General features: G+C 46.5%; 1 long non-coding RNA gene across 1 annotated transcript; it reads left to right on the top strand.

The window, feature by feature from the left end:
• The first annotated feature begins 269 nt into the window (after nt 1-269).
• Nucleotides 270-25075, top strand: LOC140709778 (uncharacterized). Its single transcript, XR_012090501.1, has 3 exons — nt 270-511; nt 13023-13173; nt 21329-25075. It is a non-coding gene; the product is annotated as an uncharacterized lncRNA (long non-coding RNA).
• The last annotated feature ends 282 nt before the right edge of the window (nt 25076-25357 follow it).

The raw sequence follows: 25357 nt of genomic DNA, 5'->3' as shown, positions 1-25357 counted from the left end.
CACTTTGCAGGTGGTGTTTACTGTTTGAAAAGTTAACAAATGTATGTTGTGCCGTATGAAATGACAAAAACCAATTTGGAGCACTTGATGGTTTGGGCTGGGTGATAGCAACGTGACAACTATTTCCATATTTTAATGAGGCAGCTTCTTCAGAGCAGCCCTGTTACATGATTGGGTGCGAGGGTCACACAGTGCAGACTAAGCGCGGGTGCCAGGGACAGAAAGGCTGCCGCTAGCCTCTGTGCTGCTCCGCGTAGCTGTTTGTGAAGCCCAGGGCTACATGGTGGCCTATTTTATGATAATAATTGGACAGTCCTGTTGTTCTTATGGGGACTTCACCCTGCGCCTGGTGCTGTGATGAGCACTCTCTGTTCTTCTATGATAGGCTTTTCCATTCCTTCTAGACTTGTTTATGGAACGCACATGCTGTGCCAGGCATTGTGCACAGAGAGACCCAGTTCCTGCCCTCTTGGAGTTTATACGACACGAGTTGAAGAGAGACAAGAAGCAAGTAAGTAGACTCAAAAATAAGGGAGTTGTAGATTGTCATTAGCACCTGAAGGAAATAAGTGAGTGTAGTGACAAGGATTAACAGGAGATGGGGCAGAGTTGGTGAAGAAGGCCTCTCTGAGAAGGTGCTATTTAAACTGAAGCCTAAAAGATAGCACCGCAGCCATGGGGAGAGCCAAGGGCATTCCACACAGATGGAACGGTAAATGCAAAGGCCCTGGGGCAGAAGAGAGCCCAGCAACTGACAAAAGGCCGAAGCCATCCTAGAGCCCCGAGTGCAGAAGAGGAGGTGGCTGATATTAGAAATCTCCATTTTACGGATAAGAAATCCACAGCTTAGAGAGGTTAATTTTTCTAACTGAAGTTACCTAGCCAATTAACGTAGAGTTTCTGATTGGGTAGGTCTGAGGTGAAGCCTGCATATTTGCATTTCTAATGAGCTCCCAAGTGATGCTGATGGCACTGGTCTGCAGACCACACTGCTTGACACTGAGGCTAATTCAGATTGTGTGCTGTTATCATAAGATGGAAACAGAAGCCAGCCGCAATGACATCCCTAGTGCTGACCCTGTGTCGGATGCTGATGTTTGTGCCTATATATATTGTAGATAGTGAATTTTCAGAGCAACCCTTTGAGGTAGGTATGATTTTTATCTGCATATCTCTATTTCTATGGATAGAGAAACTGAGGTACAGAAAGGCAAAGCACTTTTCCTAAATTTGCACAGCTGGTGGGTGGCCAAGCTGGAATTTGAAATAGCACCCGGCCTCTCGGGTCTGCCATCCTGCCCCTCTGAGGGAAGCACTTCTGGTCGCCATGTCTCTGGTGCTATTCACTCAAGTAATTACTACTTAAATTTCATACCTAACCCTGCAGTCTGCTGCCTCCCTGGCCCTCGTGGCATTGAGTTTGCAAGTCCTGCCTTACTCTGAAAGTTCCTTTTGCTTTCCTGCTCTCCTTCCCTGATTAGTTCAAGCAAATATTCAAAGGAGCACACATTCCCCGAGCTCCTTCTGACTGATGGGGGTTGTCACAGGCTTCTGGAGAGAGCCTGTCTGCAACGACTTCTCCGTGGATAACGGACATCGACTTGGCTGCATTTCTCACGCCTTCCCCTGGTGTTTAGCAATCTCACATTGTTGGAGCTGATGTTGATGGAACATCTGTGATGAACCAGGGGCTGGAATGAGAGCTTTGCAAACCCTCGAACCTGTGCTTCTGGGGAGGTGTTATCAGTCCTACTCTATAGATGGAGAAACTGACGCACAGAGAGGCAAAGAAAATTGCTCTGGGTCTCATAACTGGCAAGGGGTGGTGCCAGAATCTAATCCCACAGTTGGACTAGATCCTGAGCCCTGTCTTCTTCATACACTCTCTGGGCCCGTCAGGATTATCTGTAATGAGAGGCTCAGAGAGCCCAGGGTCAGGACCACATGGCTGGTGTCAGAAGGGTCCAGGACAGTGGGCCCATCACAACAGGAGAATAAGCATATCATGGAAGGTCAGGCATGGAAGCCACACAGCACTCAGCCTTCTACATCCTCCTATGTGTGTCTTTTGATAGATGGGGAAACTGAGCCCCTGGGGTGGGAAAGTTTCATTTCTAATTAATTTCTCTTCTCTCTCTCTCTCTCTCTTTTTTTTAATAATTTCAACTTTAGATGGAGGGGGTACATGTGCAGGTTTGTTAACTGAGTATATTGCATGATGCTGAGGTTTGGGGTACAATTAATCCCATCACCCTCATACTGAGCATAGTACCCACAGTTAGTTTTTCAAACCTTGTCCTCCTCCCTCCCTACTCTAGTACTCTGCAGTGTCTATTGCTGCCATCTTTATGTCCGTGAGTGCCCAATGTTTGGCTTCCACTTATAAGTGAGAACATGCGGTATTTGGCTTTCTGTTCCTGCATTAATTTGCTTAGGATAATGGTCTCCAGCTGCATCCACGTTGCTCCAAAGGACATAATTTTGTTGATTTTTATGGCTGTGTAGTATTCCACAATGTATATGTACCACATTGTCTTTATCCAGTTCACCATTGATGGGCATTTAGGTTGATTCCATGTCTTTGCTATTGTGAATAGTGCTGCAATGAACATTCGAGTGCATGTATCTTTTTGGTCGAACAATTTCTTTTGGATATATACCCAGTAATGGGACTGCTGGGTTGAATGGTAGCTCTGTGTTAAGTTCTTTGAGAATTTCTCTTCTTTATAATACATTAATCCAGGCTTTCTCCACCTTGGCACTATTGACATTTTGGGCCAAATATTTCTTTGTTTTACAAGATTGCCCTACGCCCTGTAAGATGGCTAGTGGCAACCCTGACCTCTACCCACCAGAGGCCAGTTGAACCTCCCTGGCCCCTGGCCAGGTTGTAACAACTAGCAGTGTCTTCAGATTGGAGGCTGCTTGAAAACCCTAGCATTCATCTAACAAGGCCCCTTGCTGGCTTACAATTCTTCTAGTTTCCCATAGTTTTTCTGGATAAAATCAAAACTCCTTTGCTGGATCTATAAAGTCTTCAGTGATATGGCCCTGCTACTACAATTCAAGATGCTTGGCTCTACCCAGCACCCTCCCCAACGCCCAGAGAAGAAAATAATAGCTGACAAATACCGAGTACTTCCTAAGTGCGAGGCATTGTTCTAAGTATAAGTGCACTCTGAGGGTCACCATCTCTATGTCACAGCTCAGAAAATCGAAATCTCTAGAGTTTAAGAAATGTGCGCAGGGCCACATGGTTAGCCCCTGGCAGATCTCCAGTTTGAATCCTGGCATTCAGACCTTGCCCCCAGCCCTTCTGCTTAACATACATGATAGGAACGATCGTTGCTCCAGCTTCTATCACTGCCGTTCCCTGAGGATGAAGCCCCATCCTGCTTGCCTGCATCTCTGACTCCTCCCACCCTCACTGTTCCCAGAGAGCGGGGACAGCATGTCTTTCGTTGCTCATCAAATCCTATGCCTGGCACAGCCCCAAGCTCAGCCAGTGTTTGTAACTCACCGGGTGTGTCAGCCCAGGACTCACCTCTCCCGGCAGGGCTGTCTTCATCAGGGATGATTTGCTTGACCAAAACGAACTCACTTGAGCTAACTTAAACACAGGGAAAGCAGTCCTGAGGAGTGAGGTTATCTTGTGGGTCACAAGGACAGGAATTCATCTGGGTATCCTCTCGCTTAAGACTAGAAATTCTTCACAACAGACTGGTGCTGGGAATTGGAAAGCTGAAAGGAAGCAAATGGGCATTTTCTCCTCTCTCTTTGGGTTCTTAGGGAGCACTTTTCTCTTTCTCTGCTTCATTTGCCTGCTTTTTGCTGTAGACCAGCCCCGCGCTCTTTCTGTTTGCACACCAGAACATGTGACCCCTGAATGCCTGCCCAGCACGGCCACCCCAGCCACCCCAGTGCGGGCAGCTCCAGCCCAAGTCTATGCACTTTAAAGGTTTAGTCCACGAAGTGACTTGATTCGTAAGTCTGAGCCCTAAGGCCAGGTCACTGGGAGGGAAATCCCACTGGCCCTGCTTGGTCAGGAGGTCACAATCTGGCTACAGATGACTCACTGGGGACTCTGAGAATAATCTCTCTCAGAAGGTAAAGTGGCTGAGACAGAGGGAAGAAGATGAGTGAGAAAGGAATAGAAATCCAGGGGAGGCCAAGTGCGGTGGCTCACACCTGTAATCCCAGCACTTTGGGAGGTGAGATGGGCAGATCACTTGAGGTCAGGATCACAGGAGGTTCGAGACCAGCCTGGCCAGCATGGTGAAACCCCATCTCTACTAGAAATACAAAAATTAGCTGAGTGTGGTAGTGCATGCCTGTAATCCCAGCTAGTGGGGAGACTGACTCAGGAGAACAGTTTGAACCTGGGAGGCAGAGGTTGCAGTGAGCCAAGATCACACCACTGTACTCCAGCCTGGGCGACAGAGTGAGACTCCATCTCAAAAAAAAAAAAAAAAAAAAAAAAAAAAGAAGAAGAAGAAAAGAAAGAAAGGCAGGAGAAAATGGAAAATTATGGCAGAGGAAACAATGGGGTGAAAGAAAGGCCCAGTGTCTCAGATCACCCCAGGTGTCCCTGAGTTGAGGACACATCTCTTTCCTCCTTCCAAGGAGAGGACTTGTCACAATGTTCTTGCGGGCAGAGCTGGAAAGGCTTGAAGGAGACCACCCATTGAGGTCACCACACAGTCCTCTTTGCTGCCCCTCATCCTCCCTGCTTTACGGTGCCCAAGCCAGGGCTGCTGACCAACCACTGAGTGTCTTGACAAGTCTCAGGGAAGAGATGGACAAGGTACAAAAGTCCTCCTGCTGGTCGGCTGGGAATGGGCTCCCTAATTATGTTCTCAGCCTATACTCCCTCTGGCCACAGCTTCCAGTTAACTAGCAGCAGCCAGTGGGGTGGGACAGACAGACCACGTTCCAAGCAGTTATGGCCAAGTCAGAACTGAACACTGTCACAGAAATGTGAAGGGTGTGCTGGCTTCCGGACACCCCAGATTATGGCTCTGGTGTTGTGTCTATATGATGCAACCAGGGTGTGTATCTTCCCCCCAGGGAAAGGCCTTCCCCACTCCAACCACCACCACAGGTGGCGTGGAGAACTTGCTAGATGCACGCAGTGTCTTCTTCCTCCTTCTCAGGGGCCCTGCTGAGCCCAGAAGGCCTAATTATATTTTACGGGTTGCAGTTTAAGACTTGCGGTTAGGCAGGAAAGCGTGTGATTCTCAAAGTGTGGTTCCCCCTAACGCCTGCATCTGAATCCTCTGGGGAGCTTATGAAAATGCAGATTTCTGGGCCCCACCTTTGACCTATCGAATCAGAATCTCTGGATTGGTGGGACCCAGGAGTCTGCACTTTAGTAAACTTACTCCCTCCCCTCTGCTGCACATCAATCGTGTGCACACCAGTGATTCTGCTGTACTCAAAAGTTTAAGGACCGAAAATCACTGGCACAGTGGTTAAAAGCTTGGTGTCTAAACTCAGAGGCTGACTCTCTTATTAGCTGGCCCTGTGGCCAGATTAGTTACCATGCTTCATCTCAGTTCCCTCACCTGTAAAATGGGCATAAACACAGCATGCATGTCATAGAGTTACTGGAAGCATTCAGTACCCTTAGCTGTAAGCAGTGAGCACTGCCTAGTGCTGGCTGTCATACTTTGTGGTTGGTGGAGGACAGAGAAGATATGAAAGCTGTGAAGGCTGAAGACTAGAAGCCAACCCAGACTTTAGGCTAGAGCTGAGGGACTGGGGTGCCGGGGAAGAATGATCCCCGAGCAGAGCACAGCAAAGATGAGATGTCATCCAGGGCAAGGCCCAGAGGAGGTCACATGCTGTAAAGTCCCTGCAGTGAGAGAGCATGGGGCACCTAGGGACCAGAGCCAGACACAGTAAAGGGCAAGAAAGACAGGTAGGCAGGAACCAGATGGGGAGAGGCCTGGTAGACCAAGGCATGGGCACTTGATCCTGTGAGTGATGGGGTGATGGGGAGCCATTCAGGGGCTTGATGCAGGGTCGGGTAGATTAGATTTGTACACCGTTATACCTTTAGACATGGGCACATGAGGTTCTTGCTTAGGGTGTGATTTACAAGACTCTGCCCTGGACCCCACTGCCTCCCTGACAACCTGGTTGAGGAGTCGGTGATCCCAAAGGATATGCCACCTGGAACCTGCACCCACTTCTTTATGCATCATGCTTTACATACCTGGAACTCCTGCTCCAAACACCCTGAACTTACCTTTGGGGTCTGTGCACACCTATTTCTGTTGTCCCTCTTCCTTCTCCAGGGAGGCCGCTACAGCCTTTGTCCAGCAGGCCAATCTGAGAGGCAACTGTGTGTGTACGGGAGGGGTTAGTAGCTGTTGAACTTGCGTTCTGTGGGGTCCACATGTGTGGGGCTGGAGATGGGCCTTGCACCCTCCTTTGTGCTTTTCTCCCAGGTTGCAGTAGGTATCAGGGGCAGGACTGTTGCAGATTTGCTCTCTGGCTGGTCAGAGGGGAACGGACTAGGCGAGGCCTCCACACTCGAGGCCTGCAGACCTGTTACAAGCCTGTTGTCAAAATCCCAGCCAAAGAAAATAGTGGGTTCTGGCTAAGTCGTGGTGGCTAGGAGTGGGGGAAGGTGACTGATTCAAGAACTATTCAGTAGGTGACCTCATACTGTTCCCTGTCTTGTCTTTGACTGCTCATGGGAACCAACCCACCATTCCACAGGGAGGAGGAGAAAGTAATTTGAAGCTAGCAGGGTTAGATGCAGAAACAATAGGCTTATCCAGACTATATAGAAAAAGATAAAAGAAAAAAAAAATCAGTGACACACGAAAGCTAATACAATATTACCTCACTTGCAAAGAGTGTTGCTGAAAGACAGGACCTCTGGTGCATGGCAAAGACTGAAGAAGAGGGAAATCAGGGAGGGAAGCTTTGAGTTTATGTGAGACTGAGGCTAGGTAGTAATCTCATGCCTTCTCATTGCTGCCAATGAAAACATTTTAGCTTGCCATCAAAAAATAGAATTTCTGGAAAACTTACATCCTCCACTATGTGCTTGATGGCGTCCCCATGTTTGAAGACTCTTCTGATAAGATCAGTGTGGATATTAACACATGTGACCTTTTGATATTACATAACAAAATGTGTCAACATTTGGTAGATGTGCAGAACCCTGTGAACCAATATTTTCCAAATAGTTGATATAATGTTATAGAATCACACATGGGTAACAGGTCCATTTAAAACACAACATAGATTAATTTTAATATGATAAAATATAAAAGCTCACTGATAGGGTTTCAGATTTCAGGTTGCACCTAACCATTACAAAACTACCACTTGTTGAGTTTTGGTACAGTATCAAAAAAGAATAGCCAGTTTTCTGAAGAGGGTATTAAAATCGTCCTTTTGTTTCCAACTGTATGAAGCTGGGTTTTAAAATATACTTCAACCAAAACAATGCATCACAATAGTTTGAATGAAGAACATATATGGGAATCTGGCTGTCTTCAATTAAGACAGAAATTGAGGCCAGGCATGGTGGCTCAAGCCTGTAATCCCAACACCACTTTGGGAGGCTGAGGTGGGAGGATTACTTGATCCCAGGAGTTCAAGAACAGCCTAGGCAACATAGTGAGTCCTTGTCTCTGCTAAAAAAGAAAAAAAAAAAATAGTGTGGTGTGCACCTGTAGTCCCAAATACTTGGGAGGCTGAGGCAGGAGGATGATCGCTTGAGCCCAGGAGATCGAGGCTACAGTAAGCTGTGATTGTGCCACTGTACTCCAGCCTGGGTCACAGAGCAAGACCTTGTCTCAAAAAGAAGAAAAAAGAAAAGAAAAGAAAAGATTAGACTGGCAAAAATGTAAAAACAATACAACTTTATTTTACTAATTTTTAAGAAAATATAGTTATTTTTCATAAAAATATGATATACATGTTAACATATAAGGGGTTTATTATTATTATTCTAATGAATTAACAAATATTTTAAATACATATTTTTAAAAACATTCTTTGGGCTCCTGTAGTTTTAAAGGTGTAGGGTTCTGAGGCCAAAGTTTGAGAACATCCGTTCAAACTATGTCTTGGAAAATCTCACTTTTTCACTTAAAACCATATCAAGGATATCTGTTCAAATATAATACCTAATAATGTAAATAATGCTACCGTTTTAGTACTTAGACTATGCCCAGAGATTGTGCTAAGCAGTTTGCAAGCATCAACTCATTTCCATTTACTGTTTACAAAAGAACCTGTGTGAGGTAGGTACATTTACCGCTATCTGCAGATGAAGAAACTGAGGCACAGAGAGGTTAAACTGCTTGTCCAAAGATACACAGCCACTTAGGTGATCAGCCAGTTTTGAACTCAGGCACTCTGACTCTAGAGCCTGCAGGTTTCATAGTAACCAAAAGTATGGAAGTCCCAGTATCTCTGTGAATAAACATACCTTGAGTAGGTTTTAAGGACTAGAGTGGTATATAGGGCTTTGCTTAGGAAAAAAATTGCAACATAAATTTGGGTAGGTGATTTATGTAACCATGAATCTTTCTCGCCATACGTAATCTGTGGTCTTGGTGTACCTGTTGTGTTTTTGCACAAGTCTTCTAGTACCCTCAAAAAAACTCAAAGACCAGAGAAGACTAGCTGTTCACCTGCACACTCTTTTGAGATCCTCAGTGAATACCTAGGGTTTCCCTGCCAAATTGTGAGGAGTGCCTTCTCTAACCCACCTCAATCCACCTTCTGTCTTCTTATCTACTCTTTCATGACCCCATAGTTTTCCTGTAGCCATGTATCCCAATTGCTAATGATCTGTTTGTCATCTGGATTGCTCAGACTCCTGCTCTCTGACTAGATCATGTCGGGGTCTAGTTGCTCTTTGAGAACAGGGAACCTGGCTGTTTGCATTCATCCTTGGGTCCTATGAACCTAGGACAGTGCTCAGTACACTATAGCTCTCGTAAATGCTGGTCGAGTGAATGACTATGAAGGAGACACTCTCAGAGCTCTGCACCTAACCCCTTCACTGTTTCTGTTTACACCACCTCCTGAGGGACTCTGTTTCCTACCAGTCTATCCCTGCACTTCTTCATCAGGGGCTGCCATCAGACAACTGGAGCCTTGCTGCACCAGTCAAGTGCTGGCTGTACCTGAAAATGTGTGCCCCTCTGGGGACAGCCCTTAACCAATGACAGGTGGTGAGAATTGCAAGTAGAAATACTTCTTCATATCACCCCTCATCAGGACACCCCAGATGCACCCCACTCTTTCCAAAGCTCCCCTGCAAGATTGAATCTAAAGTACCCTTCACAGCAGGGGTTTCCAATCCCTGGGCCGTGGACCAGTACCTGTCCATGGCTTGTTAGGAACCAGGCTGCACAGCAGGAGGTGAGGCAGGTGAGAGAGTTAATTTTCACCTGTATTTACAGCCACTCCCAGAGCTCGCATTACCACCTGAGCTCCACCTCCTGTCAGATCAACAGCAGCATTAGATCCTCATAGCAGCACAAACCCTATTGTGAACTGCACATGCAAGTAATCTAGGTTGCCCACTCTTTATGACAATCTAATGCCTGATGATCTGTCACTGTCTCTCATCACCCCAAGATGGGACTGTCTAATTGCAAGAAAACAAGCTCAGGGCTCCCACTGATTCTACATTATGGTGAGTTGTATGATTATTTCTTTATATATTACAATGTAATAATAATAGAAATAAAGTACACAATAAATGTAATGTGCTTGAGTTGTCCCGAAACCATCCCCCCACCCTCCTGGTCCATGGAAAAATTGTCTTCCATGAAACTGGTCCTTGGTGCCAAAAAGGCTGGGGACTGCTGCTTCATGGGACTTGACTTGCCACCATACCCCTGCTTGCTCCCTTCCCCTTCCCATCTGACTTCCTCACCACCCTGTGTTTTTTCCTGCAACACTTCCTCATGCAGCACACATATCTTTGCCTCTGAGTCTGCTGCTGGAAAACTAGACCTAAGACAGTTTAGAACTGGGTCTCCCTATGAGGCATCACCCCTCATGCCTTATGGACACTTCCTGTTTGTTGAATGAATGATACCAAGATCTCATTTATAATCCTAGAGCTCTCGGGCAAGATTTAAGGAGTGGAATGGCTAAGAAAGAAACTGTTTCAACAATATTCTCTAGAAACCTTGATAATGAAGACCTCTGGGAGGGTGGTATCACCAGTGGAAGGCTGGAGCTGGTTCCTTCTGGCTTGTGGCAGCCAGTTGTTCCACATTCTGGAATTTCATAAGCCGCTTATTAAATGCTAAGGAGCTTGAAACTGGCCACGGTAGGAGTATTTATACCATAGAAATTGGCAGATGCTCCAAATCACAGCTATTCCCATCCTCTCCTCTACCTTCAGGGAGCCAGTTTACTCCACACTACTGGACATAACCCTTCGGGGTTAACAAGGAAAACCTGTACAATAAATAAAATATAGCACATTGGCTAAAACTATGGGTTCAGCAGCCAGAGAGACCTGGGTTCAACTGTATTGTCATTTATTGATTCTCTGACTTTGGCAAGATACTTGATTTCTCTGTGCCTATATTTTCTTCATCTATAAAGCAGGGCTAACACCATTCATCTCTTGACATAATACATATGGTCTTAATGCCTCATGCGTAGAAGCAGCTCCATGAATGCTGGCTATTAAGTTAGAACCAAGAGACACATAGAAAGGCCTGGAATATGGTCTTGGAGACTACTGTCATGGTGCCCCCAGGTCAGCAGACTTCACCTCACTGCTTTATTCTTTAGTTGTCAGTGCAGCCCTGTCAGGTCACCTTGACCAAAAGTTGTGGTCTGGTGACCTCTTAAGAGGATGAATTGCTGGTCTCAGCTGAATGCCTATCACGTAGAAACCCAAGGCACCAGATGTTGGCTCATTCTACAGATCTCTCGAAGAAAGAATGAGCACTGGAACTCTATCTCTGTGGCTGCCTTCTAGAAAAGACAATCCACCAGAGGCAGATTTGTTAGCAGGAGCTGTGCCCAGATGGCTGGAAATCACATTGCCTCTGAGACCAAGACCCATGGTCCTGGGGCACTACAGTGACACAATCCCATCAGACTTGGCACCAATTAAGCAATACATTTCCTGAGTCAAATGCAATTGATTAGCTAAACTTGAGCAACCTGAGGACGGTGTAGCCAAAGCCACCATTGCCCTGCCCGTGTCTCCTGGGGACCAGCTCACATCTGCTGGCTCCCTTTCTGCCACTGCTGCCTTCCACTCTGGCCACCGTCAACTCTGCACAGGATACATGCCCCTAGGAGTAGCTGGCAGTCCATGATTGATCGGAGTTAGTGGTTAAATCCCCAGCTTCCTCACAACTTGGGTAAGACAACTCAGGGGTGTGCTCTACAATGTCTCCAGAGGTAACTAGTAGTGGGATGAGTCCAGTTGGCCACAAGAGTGACCTGCTTATGACATACCCTGATGGACTGCCTTCCCTTCCCTTCCTCACCTCCCCACTCCCCTACTAGTACCTCCTAGTTCACTTCCCAAATAAAGTACAGGCCCTCACAGCTTGGTTTCAGAGTCTGCATCCAAAGACAATAGATGCCAATTATTCAACACCTACTCTGGGCTTTCCTCTGTGGAAAGGTCATAAAGGGGGTGGGTCAGGGTCAGTGCAGAGAAAGAATGAGCCAAGCTAAGAATGACAAAGCGGGCTGGGATTTCTTTCTTATTTTTTTTTCTTTTTGAGACAGAGTCTCACTCTATTGCCCAGGCTGGAGTGCAGTGACATGATCTTCCGGCTCACTGCAACCTCCACCTCCCGGGTTCAAGCGATTCTCGTGCCTCAGCATCCTGAGTAGCTGGGACTACAGGCATGCATCACCGTGCCCAGCTTGTATTTTTAGTAGAGATAGGTTTTCACCGTGTTGGGTAGGCTGGTCTCAAACTCCTGACCTCAAGTGATCCGCCTGCCTCGGCCTCTCAAAGTTCTGGGATTACAGGTGTGGGCTGGGATTTCAGATGAAGGATTGTTCTTCTTCAGCTGGCCTTTCATCCTTCTTGGGTTTTGACATGCAATGCATATGTCAACCTTATAAACATTTACTGCAAGTGTTTTACCAAGACCCAGAATTATGGGTTTGCTGAGGAAGCCCTGGAAAAAATGGAGCAGACATTTAAAACGAAGTTTCTGGACTGGCCTTTTCCATGAATAATAATAAAAGACAACATTTATGAGGCTCTTACTTTTTGTCAGGTACTGTGACCAAGGGCATGATCTCATTCAGTCGCCACAACAATGCTATGGGGCAGGTCCTACTATGTTTCATTTTGTGGTTGAAGAAACTGAGTCTCAGAGAGATTAAGTCATTTGTCCAAAGATGTCCAGACAGGTAGGTGGTGCAGACAGGAATCCCATGGTCACCGGTGTGCCAGGCCCAAAGTGTGATGAAGATGTATAGATCAAAGCCTCCCTCTTCCTCTACCCCACTGGACTACCAGATCCAGGGAATGATGCATTTCTCTGATTGGTTCTGTTTTTAACAAGGTGCTGATGTTCATTGTGGAGTACTGCAAAATTCCCCCTCCTTTCTCGACCTTTCTGCCTCTGCAGCAGCCTCATGTGTTCATCACAGGCACATCAGGTGGACGGGAATGAAAGCCACTGTGACAAACAAGACAAAGGCCACCGTTGCCAGTGGCCTGGGACCTGAAAACAAGTCATTGTGTGTTAATTCTTCATGGAAGAAAACTAAAGGTCGTGTGTGTCAGTGTGAATGCTGGCTGTGAAATTAATGCTTTAGCCAAATGACTCAGTCGAGACAGAAACATGATTTTGTTCGCACTGATGTGAGCCAACATCTCAAAAAAAAAAAAAAAAAAAAAAAAAAAATGCCGCTTAGAGTCAATGGAATCTTCGAAGGCCAGGCCTTTCAGTTTCTGCTGCTCCTAACCAAGCTACTTTGGTCTCTCTGATTGCTGCCGTGCAAAAACCAGACAGAACTCACTTTTCTCCATCTTTCCACAGGTGTAAGAGCTACCAGAGGGAGGAAAGTGGAAGCTACTAGAGGGAGGAAGCATAAACCGGGTCCGGATCCCTGATTAATTGAGAATCAGCCAACTTGGGAAGGGGACGACTGCACAAGCCCACAGAACGCAGACTCCCAGAGGAGGCAGCGGTAGGAAACTCTTGGCTGTGGCCCGATTGTCTGGGAGACGGGAGTAAGATGGCTTGGTTTCAACAAACTGGCTTTGATTACTTGGCGTTTGGCTCTGTGCTCTCTGGCCGGGTCAGCCTGACCCAAGGTTGTCACCCCAGAGGACTGTGAACTAACATGTGCAGTTAACTGGCCACTGCTGACCTGCACCTGGAAGACAACATATCAGTTGTTAGGGCTTTTGTTGGCCTGCTCGGGAACTGATTCTTTTTGCCTGCAAATTATTACAGGTTCCTGAGGGAACCATGCCAGTCCTTGCCCTGTAACTGCTCTGCTCTGTGCTGGGGGTAGAGGCTGAGAGAGGAGACAGAATGGGGAGAAGGAGGAGAGGAGAGGCCATCCTTTGGAGGTGGATATTTTAAGGCTCTAATGTTAGCTGTGGTTGGAATTGACCAAGGGAGGCACGAGCAAGAGGTTGGCGGGCCGGAAGAGGAAAGAAATCAGACTTTCTCTCCAACTCCTCTCTCTCTTTCTCTGCCTCAAATGGTCAAAATTTTAGGGAGACAGAATACAACAGGGCTGGGATTAGGATGAAGTGAATAAGGCTGAGTTGTGCAAATACGAGGTCAGCTCCTGACCTTGTTCATCATGGAATTTTTGTATTAATGTTGATATTTTTAAAATGTTGCATTGAAATATTTATCTTGATTACTGAACTTTTTGACATTTCTTTAGACTTTACCCCAAAGCAACAGCCTTTCTTGGTTCACCCTGGTGCTGGCCTTGCCTTCCAGTATGTGGGACACATTTACACACAGAGAAAAATAAGCAATCCAATGATATTCTCTATTCTATATATTCAAATATATTCTCTATTCTATATCTAGTATTCTCTCAATACTAGATATTCTCTATGCTGCTTTCATGCACTCAATAATGTGTAGTTGAGCACTTCTATGTCAATGAATATAGTTCCACATTGTCCTGGGCTTGAAGGATGTGTTATCAAATATTTCACTAACCCCCCATTGATGCATCTAGCAGGATCTGTCCATGCCCTGCCCATATCTCTAACATTTCTGTGTGTTCCAGCCAAACTCCACTGCCAGCTCTGCATTTCAGATCTGCAGAATGCCATGCTGCCTATCACTTCAGCAGGGAAAACTGCCATAGAATTAACACCTGCCAGGAATAGCTCTTGACCAATGACTAAGAGGGAATTGGTGTGTAAATACCCCAGCTCCCTTGCCCATTGGGTGGGACAACTCAGGTGTGTGCTGTACACAGTATCCCAGAGCTTTCTCCATGGCTGCAAGCTCCAGTTGCCCACAGCAGTACTTGGCTTAATAACCTGCCTTGATTGGCTGCCTGTCCTTCTCCATATCACTTTTCCTTTCCCTCCTGGGGCTGTCTACACCCCCCAACACAATAACAACTACACTTGAATCTTTGTCTCAGGATCTGCTTCTGTTAAGATGGCCATTCCGATTATTTTGAATTTTTCAATATTAACATGTTCACCACCCGTATGGATTTTAGCATATTAATAGCCCCCACCCCCTTCTTTGGGGATGTGGTCCATACAAACCAAGGGTAATAGAAGAAGGTAAAGCAGAGAAAAGAGACAGAAACTCTGAAATGCTACCATGCATCTCAGAGTTATGTCCTATAAAATGAGCCTTTCACTGTGTGCTGTGGCATCAAAAGTGTTGAGAGGCATTGTTCTCACTGGTCAGACTGTGCCTTCACCTCTGTAGCTCCAGTGAGTGACACAGAGTAGATAATGGATAAATACATGTTGCATGAATAAAGGGAGGAGTAATTGGTTCATGCTCTGAGCCTCTGCCAAGCTGAGTATGTGAGACCATTTGATTTACCTGAGCAATTGAGCATCTGTGCCTCAGGACTCTCTAGTTCTACCATCAAGACAGAGAACAGTGTGATACTCAGGTTAACAAGGTGAGTCCAAGAGGATTGCCCTGGAGGCATAAAACAGGGGCCCAGCCTTTGCAGATAAAGCACGCTCTGGTCCTAAAAGGCAGCAGGAGAAGAAACTTCCCAAAGTGAGAGTCAGGCCACAATACCTCCCCTGGGAGGATGTCTGTGCCTGTGTATGTTGGAGAGAGAAGGAGCTTTTTCATCCCAAGCGAGTAGAGAGGTTACATCCTCTGACTGCTTCTCCCTCTCTCTGTCTTTCTCTCTCTCCTGCTGTGAAGGCCAAGTATGACTTCACAGAATCCCTGAGCTCCATAAATCAGTTCTAGATCCATCCCTTGCAGCTGTAATGAAAGCAGGATTTTAACAAAAACTGGATGCTTCTACTGTTTCAGTTGCTATCAACTTACTCTAGAAGCATTTTTCTAAGACAAGGAAGGAAATCTAGTTACTCCAAGAGCTGACAAGGGAAGGCTGGAACTTTTCCTGAAACGTCCCATAGGAGCCCTGGCTTTTGAGTACATAGTGCTCTTTCCCCCACCACCACCCAGCTGCCAACCCAGATCAAGGTTGACTTTGTTCATGTGGTCTTTGTAAATGGCTTGTCCCAGACAGTGACCCATCTGATCATGTCTGAGCTACCCCACCTCTTTTCCCCTGTCTCCTCCCCACATTGAAGATTGGTGCTCTGTCCTGTAATTCCCTTGGATAACAGATGCTGCCATTCCAGAACCACCAATACTGCCGGGAGTTTGCATTTCAAGAGACAGCAGCCCCTTTGGGAGGAACCGAAATGGTGGTCAGCCTTCCATTGTCACTTTGAAAGGCATAACATTTTATTCCCTGAGTTTGTTTCCATTTTGACTCATCTTCTCTTCATTTCTGTCAGCATATTTACCTGTACTTCTGTCCACAGTTAAATCTTTGCCCACAAGGAGTTCACCTTGGAAATGACAGCATGACCCGACTTCACACTAAACATCCTAGATCATACACACAGACAGTCCTTTCACCTGGGACAGATGAGGAGAGCCAAACTTAAGATTTGTGTCATATGAAGGCTTATTCTCAGCAGCCTGGCTCCTTGATCTTGCCCAAAAGGCAACTTTTCAGCTTCCCATAAATCATTCATTTACCTGCATGACATCATCTTTGCAGGACAACTGCATAGAAGTAACCTCCCAACCCAGCTGACCAACCTGAGCAGGTAGCAAGAGCTTCGTACATAACTTCCTAGTGGCCTCCCTGCAGGATTGGTTCCCTACCCACTTGTATTAGTCAGCTATTACCAAAACAATGCTGTGTAACAATCCACCTCAACATTTGGTGGCTTAAAATGACTATTGATTCTCTCCACTGACTGTACAGTTCAGTTAGCTCCAGGCTGAGGATCGACCTCAATCTTCTTTACTTGCTAACCAGAGTATACTCTTTTCATGGTGAACAGTGGGAATGCCAGAGACCAAGTTGAATTGCACACTTCAAGCCTCTGCTTATGTTGTAGTTGCTCATATTCCATTGACTCAAGCAAGTCACAAGGACAAGCCTCAAGTCAGTGGGGCAGGGGAAGTATCCTGTTCCCTAAATGGGCAGGGAGAAGAGTGAACATTTGCTGAACAATAAGATTATCAATCACACTACCCCTCTAGCCTCATCTTGAGCCATCTACCCCTTAATTCCTATTTAGCCAGTCAAAATGTACTGGGCGGTCTCTAGCCTCAGGACCTTTGCATATGCTGTTCTCTCTGCCTGGAAGTTTCTTTCTCTTCCTAGTCCTCAATTACTCCTCCTGATTCTTCAGATTTATGTCTCCTTACTTCTGCAGAGAATTCTGCCCTAATCCCAAGACCAGGTTGAGCCTACACTCTGTACCAGGCACTGCCCTTAGTCACTGCCCAGCTTCCAGGAAGTCGCTCCATTCATAGCACTCTGAGAAAGCTTCCCATTTTCATGCTTTTGCTCCCTCTATCTGTGGTCTCCTGCCTTTTTGTTGTTGTTGTTTTTGAGACAGTATCTTGTTCTGTCACCCAGGCTGGAGTGCAGTGGCGTAATCATGGCTCACTGTAGCTTCAACCTCCTGGGCTTATGATCCTCCCACCTCAGCCTCCTGAGTATCTGGGACTACAGGTACATATCATCATTCATGGCTCATTTTTACATTTTTTATAGAGACGGTATCTCACCACATTGTCTAGGCTAGTCTCTAACATCTGGGCTAAAGCAATTCACCTACCTCAGCCTCCCAAAGTGCTGGGATTACAGGCATGAGCCGCCACGCCCGGCCCATCTGTCTTACCTGTATCCATTTGGCTCCTTTGTATAATTCATAGCTCAGCCTAAACATGACTTTCCCTGAGCACCTAAAGTAACACATTACACGCTGCATAACACTTACAATTGACTTTTTTTTTTTTTTCTTAGTCATTGGATAGCTCCACCAGCACGTATACCCCAGTAAAGAAAATTCTTGTCTAATTTACTCAACCCCATATCACCAGAGCCTGGCACACTGCTTGGCCCATGGTAGGAACTCAAATCTTTTAAAAGCGAATTGCAAATTTGGTAGTAGTGCTTCAGCAGTCCTTGTGTCTGTGAGGCTGACCTCTGCAAAGTCTGGGGTCAGATCTGTCTGTTTGCGGTCACACCTCTTTTGCCTAAGACAGGCCCAAGCGGTTAGTTACCTGGCTCAGCACGAATATGTGTTAAGCCTCTGAAAGGCGTTCTCAAGGTTGAGTTCCCACTGCCACAGATGTCAATGCAAGTGGTGAGGTGACCCAGTAAGAGAGGGGAAGTGAGAGAAGGAAGGGAGAAAAAGTCCTACAGGGTGTGTCTGTGGGGAACTGGGGTCCGCAGTATGGGGAATGGAACACACCTTAGCTATCCCCATGGAGGGGCACAGGAGCTGGGGTGTGTGTCCACCAGGCATGGCTACGGGCAGCTGGGGACTGGAGGGGTAACACCCTGGAACTTCTGGTCTGGCTTGTACCAGGGGCTGGACTGGCTGGGGCAGCCAGAGAGGACCCTCGGGCAAAGCCAGCAGTTGTTGGAAACCATGAGGGTGGGATCAGCCTGCCCAGGAGTGAGGGTCAGCGGCCACAGGCAGAGCCTGTTGGGGTCTGTGACAGAGACCGGTGGAATGAATGAGCTACCATCAGGGAGAGGACGGCGGGGTGAGGAGCAGGGCAGTCAGGCATGGAGAGAGACAGGAGCCACGCCGAGGCCAGCTTTTACAGCCACGTCTGGAGCAGCTCAGGGGTCTTAGGAGGGAGGGGTCCTTCCGATGAACGATGACTCATCCCAGGGGTGGGCCTAGGAGGATCCCGAGCCCAGAGTCCAGGCTCAAAGCCATCGGCAATTACTTGGCAATTCATTCCCGGTTTCTCAGAGGTAACAGCCAACTCAGGAACAGTGTGTTGCTGCCTTTAAAAAGGTTTAGAACATTCCGGAAAGAGACCTAAATTTAATAGCAGGAGAGAGGGAGGAGGGGAAGTGGTTGCAGAGCCTGGAGGGAAGCCAGGAATCCTGCCGCCTCCTCCCCAGCCTTGGAGGACGTGTGGACGTGTGTGGGCAGGTCGTTTCTGACCCATGGCAGGTCCCTGTTGATGGTCAGGCTGGGGATCGTGCAGGCCTCTTTGTTGTCCTGGGGTCTCCTTCTAGCCTATCCCAACACTGTGCAGTGCCTATAACCAAGAAGACAAAGAAACAGAGGAAACTCAAAGCAGCCAGCCTCTCTGATTTGTGAGCGGCTTGGGTCAAGGACCGGTGGTTGAGCCAATTTTTAATCACAGCTCACCTGCCTAGTCCTGCCCGTGGGACCAGTGACCACCGAAGCCGGGCGAAGGCCCACGTCTCCCCTTGCGGTGGTTTCTGTGGTTATCTCCGCTGCACTGCACACCTCCCCTCCTTCCCTCCTCCTCTCTTCACTTCTGCCTGTGCGCCGCGTCCAGACCGACGGCCCTAAAGCTACTTTAACCCAAGCACTGCCGGTCCGTGGAGGTCCCCTTTGACACCCATACCGCACAGGGGTTGTAGGACCTTGCCTCTGGGGCCAGATGGTCCGCGTTCAGAACCTGGCTGTGCCAACCACTGGGTCCCAGTTTCTCCGAGCCCCGCTCAGTGAGAGTGTCTTCCCATAAGCGGGGTGAGCCTCACATCACCTCATTCATCTGGGGCCCAGGGAAAGCACGGTGGTCTGTTCCAGCACTGGAGGAAGCACTGTCTGTGTTGGCCTCGTGGAGAGACGGCTGTCCTCTCCAGGGAGGTCCCTTCCCAGAGAATTTTCAAAGGCAGTTTGACTGTTAGCAATTTTTTTTTTAGACACAACTTTAGAATCTTTTCTCCTGTGTTTCAAGTGACTTCCATTGGTGTGGTTTCTCCCAGGGACACCAGCTTGAGAATCACCTGGGGAAGGGGTAGGGTTGGGGGAGGAGGGGGCTTATCAAATGCAGTTCCTTGGGACCAGCTGTCCTTTGCTTCTCTCAGAACCCCTGTAAGTAGATGAATAATCAACCTCCTTTACCATAGATGAAACTGAGGCTCCGAGAAGTTAAGGGACATGCCCACGATGATTTAATTAAATAATGACAGGCACATCTTCAACTGCTGCAGCCCCGGCCCTTGTCACAGGCTCCCTGTGGACCCCAGCTGCTAAACATAAACAAGCCCATAGTGCAGCAGCCACAACTCAAGCTGGGGGGGCCTTTGGGGAGGTAGATTTTTATCTCCCCCCAATCAGGCACAAGTGAGAGTTTCATAAATAGTTCTAACACAGCTGCCTTCCACAGCCAGCTCTTCGCACTGTAAAAAAACAACAACAACAACAAAAAACAAAAAAAAACCCTGATTTCAGAAACCATGTCCCCAGGCTTCATCGTTTCCTTCTGTTTTTCAATTCTTTGACATTTTGCTTGCAGGGGAACTTTCTCAAACACTTCATGCATCCATTCAACAAATATTTATTGAGTAGCTTCTGTGTGTCAGGTGCCATACAAGGTGATAGAATCAGCTGCTGTGAATGAGATGAAGGTCTTGCCTTTATGAAGCTTCTACTCAAGAAAGCAAAAAGGGCAAGTGTCAGCCGGGTGCGGTGGCTCAAGCCTGTAATCCCAGCACTTTGGGAGGCCAAGACGGGCGGATCACGAGGTCAGGAGATCGAGACCATCCTGGCTAACACGGTGAAACCCCGTCTCTACTAAAAATACAAGAAAATTAGCCGGGCGAGGTGGCGGGCGCCTGTAGTCCCAGTTACTCGGGAGGCTGAGGCAGGAGAATGGCGTGAACCCGGGAGGCGGAGCTTGCAGTGAGCCGAGATCACGCCACTGCACTCCAGCCTGGGGCACAGAGCAAGACTCCGTCTCAAAAAAAAAAAAAAAAAAAAAAGGCAAGTGTCAGAGGGAAATGAGAGCTAGTAAGTAACATTAGGCAGGTGATAGGATTTAGGACAGGCTACCCCAAACTAGAGCATCTTGGCATCTGAGAAAACCGCAGAAGCGGGAAGGTCTCTCTGATCCCCACCCTCCTCCCCTGAAGCACACCATCAAATATCATAGAATCCTCTGACCTTCTGCTGAAGTCGGTCATAAGAGCCTCATGTGGAATACGGTGGAATACTACTCATGTGGGCTGTGCCCAACTCATAAGCGGAGGAAAGGAGAGTCCATGACATAGGGACTCAGCGAAGAATCTGAACAAACAGGCCCCCAGGTTATTATCAGTAGATCACACCTGCTTTGTCCAATCACACTTCTCCAGGACTGTCCACCTCTTCATCAAACTTAGCGTAAAAATACACAGATTTCCCCGTTGTTGTTGTTGTTTGTAGTCTTTCACTTCTAAAGGCTCCCATGTCATATAAAACTATATTAAATAAATTTCTATGCTTTTCTCTTGTGAATCTGTCTTTTATGATAGGTATCTCAGTCATAAACCTAGCAATGGGTGAGGAAAGAAATCTTTCCTCCCCTGCACAAGGTAAGCAAGCTAGAGTGTGAAGGTGGAGAGGTGTCCTTTATTTTAACTCTAAAAGACAGAGACTTTTACAAAACATAACCTCAATGCCATTATCGCACTTAAAAAATAACCAGGACTCCTTAATATGCGATCATGTCCCATCAGTGTTCACACCTCCCCATTGTCGCAAATATTTTTGCATGCTAAACCTTACTTAAATTCAGGTTCAAACAAATCTCTTTCAGTCTTTAGGTTCTTACCCATTTCCTTTCTTTGTTTTTGTTTCTTGCAGGTTTTTGTTGAAATGGTCAGGTCATTTGTCCCCTAGAATATCCTGCGGTATGGATTTTGCAGATTGCATGCCTATGCCATCATTTCATCTGTTAGGAGGTGCCATTGTATGCAGAATGTGACATCTGAGCAGAGACTGGACTGAAAGACACAAGGGCGGGAGCTATGCAGAAATCTGAGAGCAAGAGGTTTCTGTTCAGCTTTCATTTTTTCTTAGCTTTACTGTTCATAGTTGTGACCTCTGAAACCTCCTTCTTTTTTCATGTAAGTTCCCCTGCCCGACTATTACAAGTAACCCAGCTGGCTCATGCCTGTAATCCCAGCACTTTGGGAGAACAAGGCAGGCAGGAGTTCGAGACCAGCCTGGCCAACAGGGTGAAACCCTATCTCTAATAAAAATACAAAAATTAGCCAGGCATGGTGGCATGCACCTGTAATGCCAGCTACTTGGGAGGCTGAGGCAGGAGAATCACTTGAACCCAGGAGGCAGAGGTTGCAGTGAGCCAAGATCTTGCCAATGCACTCCAGCCTGGGTGACAGACTGAGACTCTGTCTCATAAAAACAAACAAACAACAACAAAAACAAGTAACCCAGCTGCCTTCATCAACCTACAGTGAAATATGTGTGGTTAAAAGCACTTGGCCTTGAAAACCGGAAACAACCTGAATACTATCAGCAGAACAAATCAATCAAGTGCAGTATATTTCTTAGTGGAATACTACTCAGCAATGAAAAATGAATGAGCTACTAATTCAAGCACCATACACATGGGTAAATCTCGAAAATAAGTTGAGTGAAAGAGGCTAGATACAAAACAGCACACAGGGTAGGCTGCCACCTATGAGGTTCAAGAACAGGCAAAACTACTCTGAGCAGCACTTTCTTTGGGAGTGATAGTGACTGGAAAAGGGGCATAAGAGAACCTTCTGGAATGCCAGGGATGCTCCATAGCTTGACCTGGGTGGTGGTTGCACAGGTGTATGCATAGGCAATAGTTCCTTACACTTAAGATGTCTATATCTTCCTATATGTAAGTTATACCTCAATTTCAATAAAAAATTAAAATCAGGTGGACTTTGGATTCAGGCAGACCCAGCCACTAGTTAACTGTTTAACCTTTATCAATTCTCCCATCTGCTTAGGTCCTTAGTTTCTTCAACATAAAATGGAATAAATACAACTTTCTTCATTAGTATTGCATGCAAAGCACTTCACACAGTGTCTGGCAGATAGGAAGCCCTAAAAAATAGCTATTATTCCTTGATAATGTTCTTACTAATATCTGCCCAGCTCCCAACCCATGGCAAACTCAGGGTGCAACCTCAAACCAGCAGACTGCGTTTGTCTCAGCTCCACGCGACATGTCTCTATTAGACTCACCAAAGGACTCATATTTGTAACTTGTTCTTTAATGATATGCACATTACCTCCTGCTGCTATTCTTTTAACATGTTGCTTTTATTTGATCTAATTGGAGCCACAGCGTGGTTAATCACAACATTTAGTGGGAAATTTGAAGAAGCCAGTGGGTCCCCTCATGTGTGTTGGGCTGCAACGCCGGCCCTGCCAGGTCTCCCTGGAGCCTGGAGACAAGAGACTTATTGGGGAAACATCCTATCCATCTGGAATCCTTTCTCAGAGGACCTTCTTTGCAAAGCTGCTGCCAAACATTTGCAACTGGTTTTTCAAGAAATCGCAGTTTATTGGGGCTGGGAAATAATCTCAAAATTGACTTTTTCCCATCCATTTCCTTTCTCTGTGTTTGATTCTAGCGGTTTCTGTTGGAGCGGCAGGTCATTTGTCATGTCTGGATGTTGCTGCCCTCATCTCTGCTCAGCTGAATTCCCATTTTCCTTTGGGTAATGTCTCCCTTGGTGACATCTTGGTTCAATTCTGGAACTTTTCAGACACTTTAAGTTACTAGAAAAGGCCCATTCCAAGAAATGAGACTTCGTGTTTTTGTAAATATATTTAAATATAAAAGACATGTAGAAAAGTACACAGATTACAAGTGTACAGGTCAATGAATTTGTATGAAATGAACGCATCTGTGCAAACTCAGATCAATAAATTAGACAAGATCATAATCTTACAAACCTTCCTCTAATCATCCCCTCCCAAGGTACCTGCTGTCTGGACTTCTAACACCATAGATCTGTTTTGCTTCTCTCTGAACTTGCTATGAATGAAATCAAATAATGTGTCAGCCTAGCTTCGTTGGCCAGCACCTGTGTCTCTTTGCCTCTTTGCCTGGGGGCTTCCTCTGAGGATTGGAGCTCACTCTGCCAGAGCAAGCAGCAGGCTGAAATTAACCAGGGAATTAACACCTTTCAAGACCAGGAGGCAATCAATGGCTCTTCAGAGTTGTTGAATCAGTATCCCAGCCCCTGTGAGGAATATCTCAGAAGGCATGGTCTCTATTGACTGTGAGAGGTCCCCAGTGGGACTAAGCTCCTATTGCCTGCAGTGATACTTTGCTCTGTGACACACTCTGAAGAGTGTGACTTCTTCCCTTCCCTGATTCGCTTCCCCATTTCTCCTATTAGTGTTTCCTGGAATCCCCTCCTAAACAAACTAATTGCCTCAGAACCTGCATCTAAGGGAACTGTAACTAAGACAACCCCTGATTGTCTTCCAATTCCTTTTGCTAGGCCTCAGAAAGCACAGTCCCCTTTCTTTCCCCAGTGAGGTTAGAATAGCTTTAAAAAACAAAAAAAGTGAGGGAGGAGGAGGGTGAGGAGGAAGAGAAAGAAGAATAAAAGGAGAAGGAAAGGAAGAAGGAGAAGGAAAAGAAAGCTGAAGGAAGACGAAAGAGATGAAGGAGAAGGAGAATTACACTCCTTCCAAGGCTACAGGACTCTCCCCTCTCATTTTGTTCTTTTAAACTGATAGCTTGTGGAAAGGCAGTAATGATGATTAGTAGTAACAGGGCCCATTCTGCCAACCTCGTCAGGCCTGAGGACAGTGTGCTGTCTCCTTGTTCTCCCCTACCCCAGTGGTGGTGCAGAAATCTCCCTAGCTCTGTGCCACTGTCAGCCAGTCTGAGATGATGGGAGAAAATGCCATTTAGTCTCCTGTTATACATTTTCAAGGCTGGTCTTAGCCTCCAGTCTTTCAGGCTTCTCCCAGACACCAAGAATTTACATCCTCATCATTCTTCATCTTCCACTTGGGACCCTTCAGTGGGGCTTAGATTCTCCCAGCCTGCCCCTTCCCAGTCCTGGATGACTGCCTTCTAAAACCAGAACCGCTCTTGGCACACCTAGCAAAGCAAGGAGCTGCAAATCGCTCCACTAATGGACTCCACTGGGATTTCAGAGGTAACCTCCCATTGTAAGATTTCTGTGTCAGAAACTTCCACCAAACTCCTGCATATTCCTCTTGCTGTCAAGCAGGAAAGGCCAAGACTCTAGAATATGCAGTTTTCAAGTGCATATCTGCCTCCACAAGGCACTCTTGGAGACGGGAATGTGCTCACTGATTGGGCACATTTTCAATATGAGTTGATTTGCAGGTGGCTGGGACTGCAGCATCAGGCAGAGCCCTCCCCAGCTTCCTTGACACAGGGGGCCAAGGTTGGGCCTCTGGGTTCAAAAACCCCTAAAAACTGTTGGCAAAATGTTGTGTGTATTTGCTCACCTGCGTTGTTCTGAGGAATAGTTTTGTAGATTTCCAAAACTCCTCAAAGTGGCCTAGGACCCCATATTATTTGCAAACTGTGCATCTGACAAATATCTAATATCTAGAATCTGTAAGGAACTCACACAAATTCACAAGCCAAAAAAAAAAAAAAAAAAAAATTTAAAAAGTGGGCAAAGGACATGAACAGACACTTTTCAAAAGAGGACATACATGCCGCCAACAAGCATATGGAAAAATGTTCACTATCACTAATCATTAGAGAAATACACATCAAAACCACAATGAGATACCATCTCACACCAGTCAGAATGGTAATTATTAAAAAGTCAAAAAATCATAGATGCTGGTGAGGTTGTGGAGAGCCTTATACACTGCTGATGGGAATGT

The sequence above is a fragment of the Chlorocebus sabaeus genome, chromosome 22 (assembly GCF_047675955.1).
Source record: "Chlorocebus sabaeus isolate Y175 chromosome 22, mChlSab1.0.hap1, whole genome shotgun sequence".
NCBI classification, from domain to species: Eukaryota; Metazoa; Chordata; class Mammalia; order Primates; family Cercopithecidae; genus Chlorocebus; species Chlorocebus sabaeus.
The sequence above is the reverse complement of the archived record's forward strand: the minus strand, read 5'-3'. Positions and strand labels throughout refer to the sequence as shown.